Source organism: Miniopterus schreibersii (genome assembly GCF_964146895.1).
Source record: "Miniopterus schreibersii genome assembly, chromosome: 3".
NCBI lineage: Eukaryota > Metazoa > Chordata > Mammalia > Chiroptera > Miniopteridae > Miniopterus > Miniopterus schreibersii.
Genome location: NC_138103.1, coordinates 63,867,179 through 63,880,170, shown reverse-complemented (window position 1 = coordinate 63,880,170; position 12,992 = coordinate 63,867,179).

The following is a 12,992-nucleotide window of genomic DNA, read 5'->3' as shown; positions in this document are numbered from 1 at the left end:
GAAGGAACACAAACCAGAACAGGGAGGTGAGTGGTGGTGGCGGTGTCTCTGAAGAGGTGGCACAAAAACAAAGGCCTATGTGAAAACAACACCTTCGGAGAGCTGAGGAAAGGGCATTCCCAGCAGGAGTGGCAAGTGCCGAGGCCCTGAGGCAGAAATTAACTTGGTGAAATTAATTTTAACTCTTTAATTAAAATTTTTTTTAACTTGAAAAAAAATTAGTCTGTCTAACTTTGTGAAGAGTGCACTAGAGGAAGCGGGAGTGAGGGCCGTTACAGATACAGAGGCACTGCAGATCAAACTGTGAAACAGGCTGAAACGGAATTCTCTTCCTTTCCTACCTTAATCTCCTGACTGCCTAACTCTTTTATTTATAATCAGTCAGGATCTGGTCTGAGAAACTGAACGTAGGTAGTTCAATTCAAGGACTTGAACATGGGGAACGGGTTATAAACATGTCAAAAAGACATGAAAGAGAAAACAGAGGAAGGTGAGGCAACCCAGGAATTAGCGATGGCAAAAAGCCACTATTATCCCTAGGGCTGAAACAACCCAGAGGAGGTGGCCTTACGGCGCCAAAGAGCTGAAGTCACCAAGTGCAAGCTGGGACCTTGGACTGCAGCAGGAGCTAGGTGTACGAAGGAGACTCAGCCGCTGTTGCTAACGCCGCAGGAACAGGGAGAGGGGAGAAGTATCTTGGCTTCTCATCTGCCAGCTCCCATTTGGCTGTGCTTAACCAGAGCCAGAAGGCAGGGGAGCCGGGAACTGTGGTTTGTGGGGGCGGGGTGGTCAGTTCCCTGCCATACAAAGCAAGGAAAGGGCAGGGAAGGGATCCGAGAGCAAACCTAAGATATAAGCGCTAAATAACTAGCGCACAGCCAACCAGTTAACCATCCCAGAATTCTAGACACAACCATTCAGTCACTATGACAGGTTAATTAATTCATCCTTCGAAAGTCTCTATCCCAAAGCCTCTGCCTCTGTTCAAGCCTTCACTTGAACAGCAGAAATGGTTTTATGACTTGTTTCCCTGCCTCCACTCTCTCCCACTCTAAAATGCCCTCCACATGGTGTAGATCTCCAGAATTCATTTTTAAATAGAGGTGATTGTGTCCCAATCTTTGCCTACAGCTAAAATCCGGTTCCTGGTGGTTAGCCACAGGACCTTTCACATCTGGCTCCAGCACAGCTTCCCCCCACACCTTCCTATAAACACACTGTGTTAGCCACAAAAGAACTCAAGATTTCCCAAACCTGACATGTGCTTTCATGCTCACAGCTTTTGCTCACACTAGTTGGAATTCTCTTTTTGAAATCCTTTCTTCCTCCTGGAATCCTTTAAATTTTAAAAGAAAGTCACCTCCTAAGTGAAAACTTGTTCAGCAACCCCCAGTAACATGTATTCTTCCCTATACTGTATTCCAACAAGTTGTTCATACTGATAATAGAGCTTACTTATCACATTATATTCTAATTCGTTTTAGAGTATCAGTGGTCGACCACCTGTGTTCGTAAAAAAATTTTATTGGCACACAGCCATGTCCATTTGTTTACTGATTGTCCATGACGGCTTTTGCACTATCAAGGCAGAGTTGAGTAGTGGGACAGAGACTGTATATTTCCTAAAACCTAAGATATTTGCTCTCTGATCCTTTACAGAAAAAAAGTATGCCAACACCTATCCTTGATGGTTCAAATTCCTAGAACTTAGTCCAATACCTGGTACACAGTAGGTGCTCTGTAAATGTTAATTGAATTGTCTAGAAAGATACAAATATGTAGGTTTGTGAATAAGAGAAAAACAAAAGACCCTGAGTAGCCACACCAATCTTCAGAAAGAAAAACAAAGTGGGAGGAATCACACTACCTGATATCAAACTATACTACAAGGTCATAGTAATCAAAACAGCATGGCACTGGCATAAATGCAGACATATAGAGCAGAGAGCCCAGAAATAAACCCACACCTTTATGGTCAATTAATATTGGGCAAAGGAGGCAACAGCATACAATGGCGTAAAGACAGTCTATTCGATAAATGGTGTTGGGAAAATTGGACAGATATGTGCAAAAATAAAAATAAAACTAGGCCACCTTCTTACACCAAATGCAAGAAGAAACTCAAAATGGATTAAAGACTTAAATGTTAGACTTGAAACCATAAAAATCCTAGAAGAAAACATAGGCAGTAAAATCTTGGACTTTTTCTTAGCAATATTTTTTCTGATATATCTCCTCCAGCAAGAGAAACAAAAGAAAAACAAACAGCCCAGCCGGCATGGCTCAGTGGTTGAGTGTCGACTTATGAACCAGGAGGTCACAGTTCGATTCCTGGTCAGGGCACATGCTCGGGTTTCAGGCTTGATCCCCAGTCGGGGGCATGCAGGAGGCAGCTGATCAATGTACTCTCATCACTGATGTTTCTACCTCTCCCGCTCCCTCTCCCTTTCTCCCTCTGAAATCAATAAAAACGTATTTAAAAAAAAATTTTTTTTTTATGAACTTAACTATAGGCAAATCCCTCACAGTGAAATAAAACTCTATCTACAGAAAAAGAGTATTAAAATACAATCAATAAGCTGCGGGGAAGAAAACTCTGCTACATATATAACAAATAAATGGTTCTTCTTCATAGAAAAATAGCTTCTGCGAAGATTTTTTTCTTGTTGTTGCTGTTATTAGATTTTTTAAAAGTACTATAAGCAACGATTCTCATTCATTGCTGGTGGGAATGCAAAATGGTACAGTCACTTTGGAAGACGGGTTGGCAGTTTCTTGCAAAACTAAGCATACTCTTAACCATATAATTTAGCAATCATACGCCTTGGTATATAGCCAAATTAGTTGGAAATTATGTCCATACAAACACCTACACACAAGTGCTTACAGTGGGGTTATTTATATACCCAAACCTGGAAACAGCCAAGGTGTTCTTCAATAGGTGAGTAAAGAAACCATGGTACATCCATATGATTGAACATTACTCAGCCATAAAAACAAATAAGCTCTCAAGCCACGAAAAGGCACGGAGAAACCTTAAATGCATATTGCTAAGTCAAAGAAGCCAGTCTGGAAGATGAGAGTATGATTCCGACTATGCGACATCATGGAAAAGACAAAACTATAGAGGCAATGAAAAGATCGGAGGTTGTCAGAGGTTATGGGAGAAGGAGGAATGAATGATAAACCCAGAGAATTGTTTAGGGCAGCGAAACTATTCTGTACAATACTGTAATGGTGGACACGTGTCATACATTTGTCAAAACCCACAGAATGTACAACAGAAAAAGTAAACCCACTGTAGACTTTAGTTAATAATAATGTATCAATATTAGTTCATCAGTTAAAACAAATGTACCATACTAATGTAAGATGTTTATAACAGGGGAAACTGAGAGAAGAGTGGATAAAGGTGGTGTGTGGAAAATCTTTGTACTTTTTGATCAATTTTTCTGTAAATATAAAACTGTTCTAAAAAATCAAGTCTATTAATTTTAAAGCAATATAAAAATAGATAAATGTTAAGAATTAAATTATTCTAATAAAAGTATATGTGGCTGATAAACAAAAAATCTTGAATGTTATCAGTAATACAAATCATGCAAATACAAATGACAGTGAAATACTGTTTCTCCTATTAACTTTGAAAGTAAATTTAAAAGTATTTTAAGTACAATGAGATCTGTACTTTTGTACACTGTTGGTAGAAATGAAAAACCATGACAGCATTTCTGGAAAGCAATTTGGCAAGAATCTCAAACATTTATTTCCCTTGACTCAATAGTTCTATTCTAGGAATCTGTATTTTAAAAGTGTGTGTGTATGAGAAAGATTTTATAATAATGAAAAAATTGGAACAAAGGAATGATTAAATAAATTGTTGCATACTCACATGATGACATATTATGTAACCAATAGAAGTTATGCTTAAAGAATAGTTAATAATGGGAAAATGTCCAACCTATAATTTTCAAATGGGAATATCCTTATTGATATTTCAGATATGTTGTTTAAAAATTAAAATAATGCCAATAAATGGACTATGCCTCAATAATGTTTTGTAACATGCTTTTTTTATCTAATAAATGGACTATGCCTCAATAATGTTTTGTAACATGCTTTTTTTATCTAATAAATGGACTATGCCTCAATAGTGTTTTGTAACATGCCTTTTTTTAACCTAATAAATATGTGATGGGATTCCTTACATAAAAATACATATATGTATATATATATTTATGAAGTATTAAATACTTCCACACAATGAAATACTAAGAAGTTATTTTTAAAAGATAAAAGATAGATGCATTGTTTTAAAAAGATGAAAGGTAGATGTATTTTTTTTTTTAAGGGTGAAAGGTAGATATAAATTTTATACATCTACCTTTCATATTTTTAAAACAGTTTCTTAGTATTTCATTGTATGGAAGTACTTCATACTTCATAAATCAATCAATATTTTTATTTACAGTATTCCATTGGATGAATGTAACAATATAATACTATCATAGAAAACCCCTTTTCGGGGGCCTGTTGGTTGATTTCGTGCACCAGTTTTTCCATCTGTACGCATACAAGATTTTCCAGAAGCATATATACCAAAATGCTAATAACAGTAATGGAATTAGGGGTAATGTAAATTGTATTTTTTATACTCTTGTATTTTCCCAAATATTCTATAAAAATATTATATTACTTTATATTAAAAGAAAAACTTTAATGAATTCTCTCTACCTAGTTGACTTAAGTTCCAGGCATTAAGTATCAGCTTCAGCATCAAGATCATTAAGAAAGGTGCTCTGCTGGGGTAGCTCCAGCTGGCAGTTGGCTCATCTCTTTCTTGGATTTTACCAAGCTTGGCATCCTCTCAGACTGCTCTTCCTCTCAGATGTCCCCTCCCCACCCCAGCTCTGCTTCTCCAAAGCCCCTCCCTCCTTCAAAACGAAAATCAGCTTCTACCTCCTCCAGGCAGCCTGCTAGGATTACTCTAACCTGCAGAGCACTTATGTGTGTCCTAATTGTTTTCTGGTTTCTTGTCTCTTAGTTCCAACCAGACCATAAGCATAAAACTCTTGCTCCTGCCGCTTTGTATCCTTCACAGTGCCTAATACTGTGGCAGATACCTAATAAGTACCCATTTGTTCTTTTCTTATTGTTAATTCTCACCTGAGGGCACTTTCTCCATTGAATTTTTAGACTGAGTGGAAGGGGGGGGAGAGACACAGAGAGAACCATTGACATGAGAGAGACACATCGACTGGTTGCCTCCCAACAGCGCCCCAACCTGTGGCCTTTCAGTCCTTGGGCCAACGCTCTAACCACTGAGCAGAACTGTCTAGGGCAACACTCCTTTGCTCTTGAATAAGATAATAAAGGTGAAGACATCCAGCACAACGCCTACCGCGTAGTAGATAATCGATGAACGTTTGTTGTATGTGGAAGGATGATTTCTCAACTCAAAATTAACAGGTGAGGGAGGGAATATTCCACCACCGGCTAGCCGAGGGAAGGGTGCGCCCCTAGAAAGAGGCACGGCTCCCCACCTGCGAGCTGCTCCGGCCATGCCAGGAAGGAGGGGACGCACCCCAGAGAGCGAAGCGTTCCGGCTCCCTGACAGCCAGCGAGGTGGGAGGGTCACCCAGCTTCACACAAAACACACCTCCAGACCACTTTCGGTGGAAACGGACACCTTTGGTCCTCTTCATCAGGTGGGGCTTCTGCCAGCCAGCATTTAATTTACTCTGTAGACCACCGCGTTGCGCCTGCTCTTTCTGTATTCCTGATCTGCCTTCCGAGCAGTAACTGAAACTTGATTTCATTAGTTTTAAAAAATATTGTTCATGTCTTCTTGGTTGACTTTTCAACAAATCCAGCCGACTCCCCCTGTTTGGCATAATGTTAAGGACATCTCTGCCCAGTTCATAAGTTTGTCCCAGTGCTATAAAACCTGGCGGATGTGAGCAGGAATGAAGGCTGTTTCTTCTGTACCTCGACCAGGCCCGTCCCAGAGGGAAGCAAAGCGCGTATTCAAGCTCACTCTAAAATACCCTCTTCCCAGGTGCTCTTGTATCTGTTCCATTTCTTCGTTACTATCTATGCAGAAATGACTCACAAATTTCTATCTCCAGCTCAAGCCTCTGTCTTCTCAGACTTCAAACTTAACTATACAACTGGCAACTTACCTTATCCTCTTGGGATTCTCAGAAGTGCCCAACCTGAATGAGTTCATGCTCTTACCACTACCCACACTCGCCAATACTTCCCCCCTGGTTTCCTGCTGTGGTTGCCTATCTCGGTCATCCCCTCGAACAAGCCCGAAAGCCAGAAGTTATCCATGACTCTCGCTCTCCCTCACCTCCAAGGCCAAACCATGCCCCAGCTCTGTCAAAATTGTCCGTTTCCCTCTAACTTTTCCACCTTCCTTAGCCAAGCTTTGTCTATTTTAGTAACTCCTAACCAGTCTACCTATATCCTTTCAAACCCAGTCATACATATTCACAATGGTACAGAAAAAGCAAAAATTTTAATACATATTGTATTCCTTGACCCTCCAGTGTTACAGAGCCTTTGCATACACTGTTTTCTTGACTTGAATCACTCTTGCCCCCTTGATAACTTCAACTCCTTCACATTCCTGCGCAGGCACCGTTTTACAGGGAAGCGTTCTTTGGCTTTTATGACCAGGTCAAATCCTGTGTCTCCTGGCACTTTGTACATCTCCTTCACAGAGCTCCTCAAATTGGTATCTCACATTTATTTGTGTTATTATATTGCTTCCCTCACTAATCTAAGCCATAAAGGCATGGATTTGTCTATTTTTTTTCTCCCTATTATATTCAAGTACCTAGCATACTGTCTGATACACAGTAGTTGCTCAAGAGATATTTATGGGGTAAGTAAATATACAAACTAAAATATAAATAACCAACATCAAATCCTTTCCCAAGAATAAGTTTTTGTGACAGCTATAAACCAGAAGGAGAATAAAGCATTTCCTTGAATAAAAGAACATATTGGGGGGGGGGGGGGGGGAGTCTGGCACACAATAGGTAAACAATTTTGTAAGAAGTCACCTGTTTTAAAACTTTCATAGGGCCAAATATCTGCATTCTGTTCTTCTATGTATTTATGGAGAGCAGGACCAAAGCAATACATTTTGCTTCCAGGATGCTAATAATGAAATGTTTTTGTCTGTCTGTTTCTGCTCCTTGAACATTCTTTGCTTTGTGTCAATTTACTGTGACTACACAAAACATAGCAGGCGAAATGAAAGAAAGAGTTGCAAGGATTTCTACTTTGCAAGTTGGGCAGGATGCCTAGAAGGGACAAAATTTAGCTCTTCCCGTTAAATGGATACCCAGCTGTCTAGTCCTAAGGCTCAGATAAAAAATATCTACTACAAAGGGAATCATCTCTAAATATGGGCCAGAGAATTCAGGATTTCAAGTTTAGCTTCCTCCATGCGAAAGACATTCAAAGGGATCAAAGGTGAAGTGTTTAATCTTGTGAGTTCAGTTAAGGACACATTCCAGTAAGGAAAAGCTGTGGGCTTATGATTGTTTTATAAAACAGTGTGAAGAGAATTGCTTGGCACTCATTTGCACATGACAGACTCGCGATTCATTTCTTTAAATATGGAGCCTGAAATCACACCATCCGAAATTATGTTTCTTACCAACATTGCTTAGTAACTGCACATCAGAATGAGCGCTGGCCTGGAGGCAGCACCCACAGATCTGAGATGATGAAGTGCTCTTCCATTTACAAGAATGCTGCTCAAGACACTCGGGTTCTTATCCCATTTCTCTGGGACTAATGAGCTCTGTGGCTCTCACGCACTCTCAGATCTTCACATGTAAAATGAAAAGGTTGGACTTTTTAAGTTTTTAAAGCCCCCTCCAGTTTGAATTCCTTTGATTCATGCCTAAACCACTGCCAGGAGACCCGATAAGTCACTGGCTTAGTCTGCGGAGTTGCAGGAGCATTTGGCACAGAAGTTCCTGTTCTTTTTTTATTTTTTATTTTTTTTCCATCACTGTTTAAGAGGTTTCTGCTCTTTGCAAGGGTTGGTTCCTAGGAGGAATTTATACCACCATAGCCGAGGCGAGGAGAAAGCTTTCCTTTCCACAGAGGGGCCTAAACTGCCTCTAAGCTGTGCTACTGGGGGGAGGGGGGGGGGAGATATGCAGGGCAAGGCCGCCCTCCATGGGCATGAGGCAGCTTTGCCCCCAAACGGCACAGGCCACATTTCCCTTCAGGACTGCTGGAATCTCAGCAGGCAGGCCACTGACCTCACTTCCTGCAGCCATGATTCACAAACCTCAACCCAATAATATGAACTCTTCCATGCCATACTTCTCATGGGGCAGCCCTCCCTGCATTTAATTTTAATTGTTGGTTTATTTAAAACAATTTTTTTTTCAATTACAGTTCACATTCAGTATTATTTTGTATTAGTTTCGGGTGTACAGCATAGTAGTTAGACAATCATGTATTTTACAAAGTGTTCGTCCTGATATTTCCAGTACCCACTTGGCATCATACATAGTTATTACAATATTATTGACTACATTCCCTGTGCTGTACTTTACACCCCTGGGACTAATGTGCAACTACCACTTTGTATTTCTTAATCCCTTCACTACTTTCACCCATCCTTCCAACTCCCCCTCCTCTCTGGCAACCATCAGTCTGTCCTCTGTATCTATGAGTCTGTTTCTATTTGTTTGCTAGTCTATTTTGTTCTTTAGATTCCACTTATAAGTGAAATCATATGGTATTTGTCTTTCTCTGTCTGACTTATTTCGTGCAGCATAATACCCTCTAGGTCCATCCATGCTGTCACAAATGGTAAAATTTCATTCTTTTTTATGGCCGACTAGTATTCCATTGTATATATATCACTCTATTTTTTTATCCACTCGTCTTTTGATGGGCACTTGGGTTGTTTCCATAGCTTGGTTATTGTAAATAACACTGTAATGAACATAGGGGTGCATACATTCTTTCAAATTAGTGTTTTGGGTTTCTTTGGATATATACCCAGAAGTGGAATCGCTGGGTCATAAGGCAGTTCCATTTTTAATTTTTTGAGGACCATCCATACTGTTTTCCATAGTGGCTGCACCAACCTGCATTCTTACCAACAGTGCACAAGGGTCCCCTTTCTCCACATCCTCGCCAACACTTGCTATTTGTTGATTTATTGATGGTAGCCATTCTGACAGGTGTGAGGTGATATCTCACTGTGGTTTTAATTTGCATTTTTTCTGATGATTAGTGACATTGAGCATCTTCTCATGTCTTTTGGTCACCTGTATGTCCTCTTTGGAGAAGTGTCTAGTCAGGTTGACTGCCCATTTTTTAATTGGATTGTGAGGGTGTGTTTTTTGTTTGTTATTGGGGTTTTTTGTTTGTTTGTTTGGGGTTTTTGTTTTTGTTTTTGGTGTTGAGTAGTAAGAGTTTTTTATAAATTTTGGATATTAACCCCTTATCAGACGTATCACTGGCAAACATGTTCTCCCATTCAGTGGGGTGTCCTTTTATGTTGTTGATGGTTTCCTTTGCTGTGCAAAACTTTTTAGTTTGATGTAGTCTCATTTGTGTTTTTTTTTTTCATTTAGTTCCCTTGCTTAAGGAGATATATCAGAAAAAATATTGCTTTGAGAGATGTCAGAGATTTTACTTCTAGGAGTTTTATGGTTTTGAGTCTTACATTTAAGTCTTTAATCAATTTTGAGTTTATTCTTGTGTGTGGTGTAAGAACGTGGTCTAGTTTCATTTTTTTGCATGTATCCGTCCAATTTTCACAACACTATTTATCGAATAAACTGTCTTTACCCCATTGAATGTTCTTTCCTCCTTTGTCAAGTGTCAACTGACCACATACACGTGGGTTTATTTCCAGGCTCTCTATTCTATTCCATTGATCTATATATGATTGTGTTTATGCCAGTGCAATGCTGTTTCGATGACTGACAGCCTTGTAGTACATAGTTCGATATCTGGTAGCGTGATACCTCCAACTTTGTTTTTCTTTCTCAAGATTGCTATGGCTATTTGGGATCTTTTGTGGTTCCATATGAATTTTTTGATTATTTGTTCTACTTCTGTGAAACACAGCATTGGTATTTTGCTAGAATTGCATTGAATCTACATATTGCTTTGGGTAGTATGGACATTTTAACGTTGTTAACTCTTCCTGTCCATGAGCACAGTATATATATCACGTCATCTGCAAATAATGACAGTTTTACTTCCTCCTTTCCAATTAGGATGTCTTTTATTTCTTCTTTTCTGATGGCTGTGGCTAGGACTCCCAGTACTGCGTTGACTAAGAGTGGTGAAAGTGGACACCCCTGTCTTGTTCCTGATTTTGAGGAAAATGCTTTTAATTGTTCCCCATTGAGTATGATGTTGGCTGTAGGTCTGTCATATATGATCTTTGTTATGTTGAGGTATGTTGCCTCTATTCACCCTTTGCTGAGAGTTTTTATCATAAGAGGGTGCTGGATGTTGCCGAATACTTTTCTGCATCTATTGATATGACCATATGATCTTTGTCCTTTATTTTTGTTTATGTGATGTGTCACGTTAATTGGTTAGCAGATAATGTACCAACCTTGCATCCCAGGAATAAATCTCACTTGGTCAATGTATTGCTGAAATCAGTTTGCTAATATTTTGTTGAGGATTTTTGCATTTATGTTCATCAGAGATACTGGCCCATAATTTTCTTTCTTTGTAGTGTTATTATCTGGTTTTGGAATTAGTATAATCCTGGCCTCATAAAATGAGTTTGGGAGTTTTCTCTCTTGAATTTTTTGAAATAGTTTGAGACGGATAGGTGTTAGTTCTTCTTTAAGTGCTAGGTAAAATTCACTTGTGAAGCCATCTGGTCCAGGGCTTTTGTTCCTTGAAAGTTTTTTGATTACTGCTTTTATTTCACTGGTTGTAATAGGTCTGTTCAGATTTTCTTCTTGAATCAGATTTGGAAGATTGTATGTTTCTAGGAATTTAACTATTTCTTCCAGATTGTCTAATGTGTTGGCATATTAGTTGTTCATAAGCTCTCCCTGCATTTTTAAAAAAATGTATCCTCTCAAGTAACCATCTGGCTGGGTTATTCCACAACAGAAGGCATTAGAAGCAAAGGGATATACCTGTGCAAGAAGGACTTTTTCAAATAGGAGTTATAAACTCAAGCTGCCTCAATCACTTTGTGCTTCCTTCCCCGCAGAGAAGAGAAACAGTCTTTTACATCTCCAAATAGGGTGCCTTGTCCCTATTCAGGGCTTTACCATGGGAAAAAGGCCATTGTCAATGTCTCAGTCTATAGGAAAGTTGTTTGTTCAGCTAATCTACAAGATTCTAAATTCAATTTCCTTGCCTTGTTTTATAAATTATAAATATACTGCTTTGTTCAGCATACATTTTCCCAAATGTTACACAAAATGAAATATGTCAAATAATTTTCAAATTTCATACTTAAAACTATACAACCTCTAAAATGTAGCGAGATGTTGTCAAAGTATAATTTGCTTAAGAGTAATATAGAGAAGAGAGAAACAAGATGGCGCTTGGGTAACAGCTGCCCCAGCGCCTCCCGCAGCCACATCAAAATGACAACTAAAACACAAAACCACCGTCACTCAGAGCCTCCTGAGAACTGGCTGAACAGAAGCCCCACAACCAGGGAGCTGAAGCAGCACCGAGACCGGTAGGAGGGGCGGAGGAGACGCGGGAGGATCGGGGCTGAATCGGAGACTCACCACAGGCCCAACCCAGTGCCGAGGGTTAAACCCCGGAGGGAATCTCGGCGGTGGGGTTGCCCGGAGGAGGGAGGGGTCCCAGCCCCACAGCAGGCCCCCAGCCCAGGGCTCCAGGGCCGGGAAGAGACGTCCCCGCAACTCCGGGCTGTGAAACCAGCGGGGACTGTCCCTGAGGGTCCGGAGGCTGCGGGAGCCCCAGCAGCTCCTCTAAAGGGCCCGGCACGGACTCACTCGGACGCTCCCTCTGAGCCCAGCGCCGGGAGCAGCCTGAAAGGACCCGGGACACTCGGGGAGGAACTAACCTGCCTGGAATCCGGGCGAGAGGCGGAGGGCGGCTTCCTCCCAGGCAGAAGGGCAGGCGGAGGCCATGGCTCCTGTGGCGAGTCCTCCCCGCACAGCCGGCAGGCAGACGCCATGTTTGAACCGCCAGCACCTGACTCCCACCTTTGGCCCCGCCCCGTGATTCCCGGAGGCCCCGCCCCTCCCCACCTGCAGCTCATCCAGGCCATTGCCAGGGGCTTTTCTGTGCAAGTGGCCTCTCGCGCCTCAAGCTTAGGACTTTCCTAAAATTTCTCAAACAAGCAAAAGCTGCCCCACACCTCTTGATAAGTGGCCCCAGGCCTGGCACTAGCGGCAGCCTGCACTGGCTCATAGCTTGGCCGCTCCTGACACCTCCAAGCCCAGCACAAGTAGCAGCCAACTACGGTTTGCTGTGTAGCTCATGCTGGGTGGTCCTGGGCAAGGCACTGGCACAGGCTGTCTTTGCACCTCCCGGGAGGCCCCAGAGACAGTGCACCTGGTGGTCAGACTCGACCACGCTGGATTACAACCCTACCACCTCCACGAGTGACACTCAAGGGGCGCACCTGGTGAACACCAAAGCTTTACTGAAGTAAATCCTGCTCCACGGGGGTGTCTCCAGCACAGCAGCTCTTTGGCTGTAGTTGCAGCTGGTCCTCACAGCTAATTGGTCTGGGGGTCAATTCCTCCCAGTGACACCAACAGCAACTAAGGCTCAACTACAACAGGACAATGCACACAGACCACACAGGGGAGCACCTAGAAGGCTCAGCTCAGGTGACTGGGGAGGCTGAGCCACTGGACCCTACAGGACACCTACTACACAAAGCCACTCTACAAATTCCAGGAGACATAGCAGCTCTACCTAATACATAGAAACAAACACCTGGAAGCAGCCAAAATGTGGAGGGAAAGAAACAT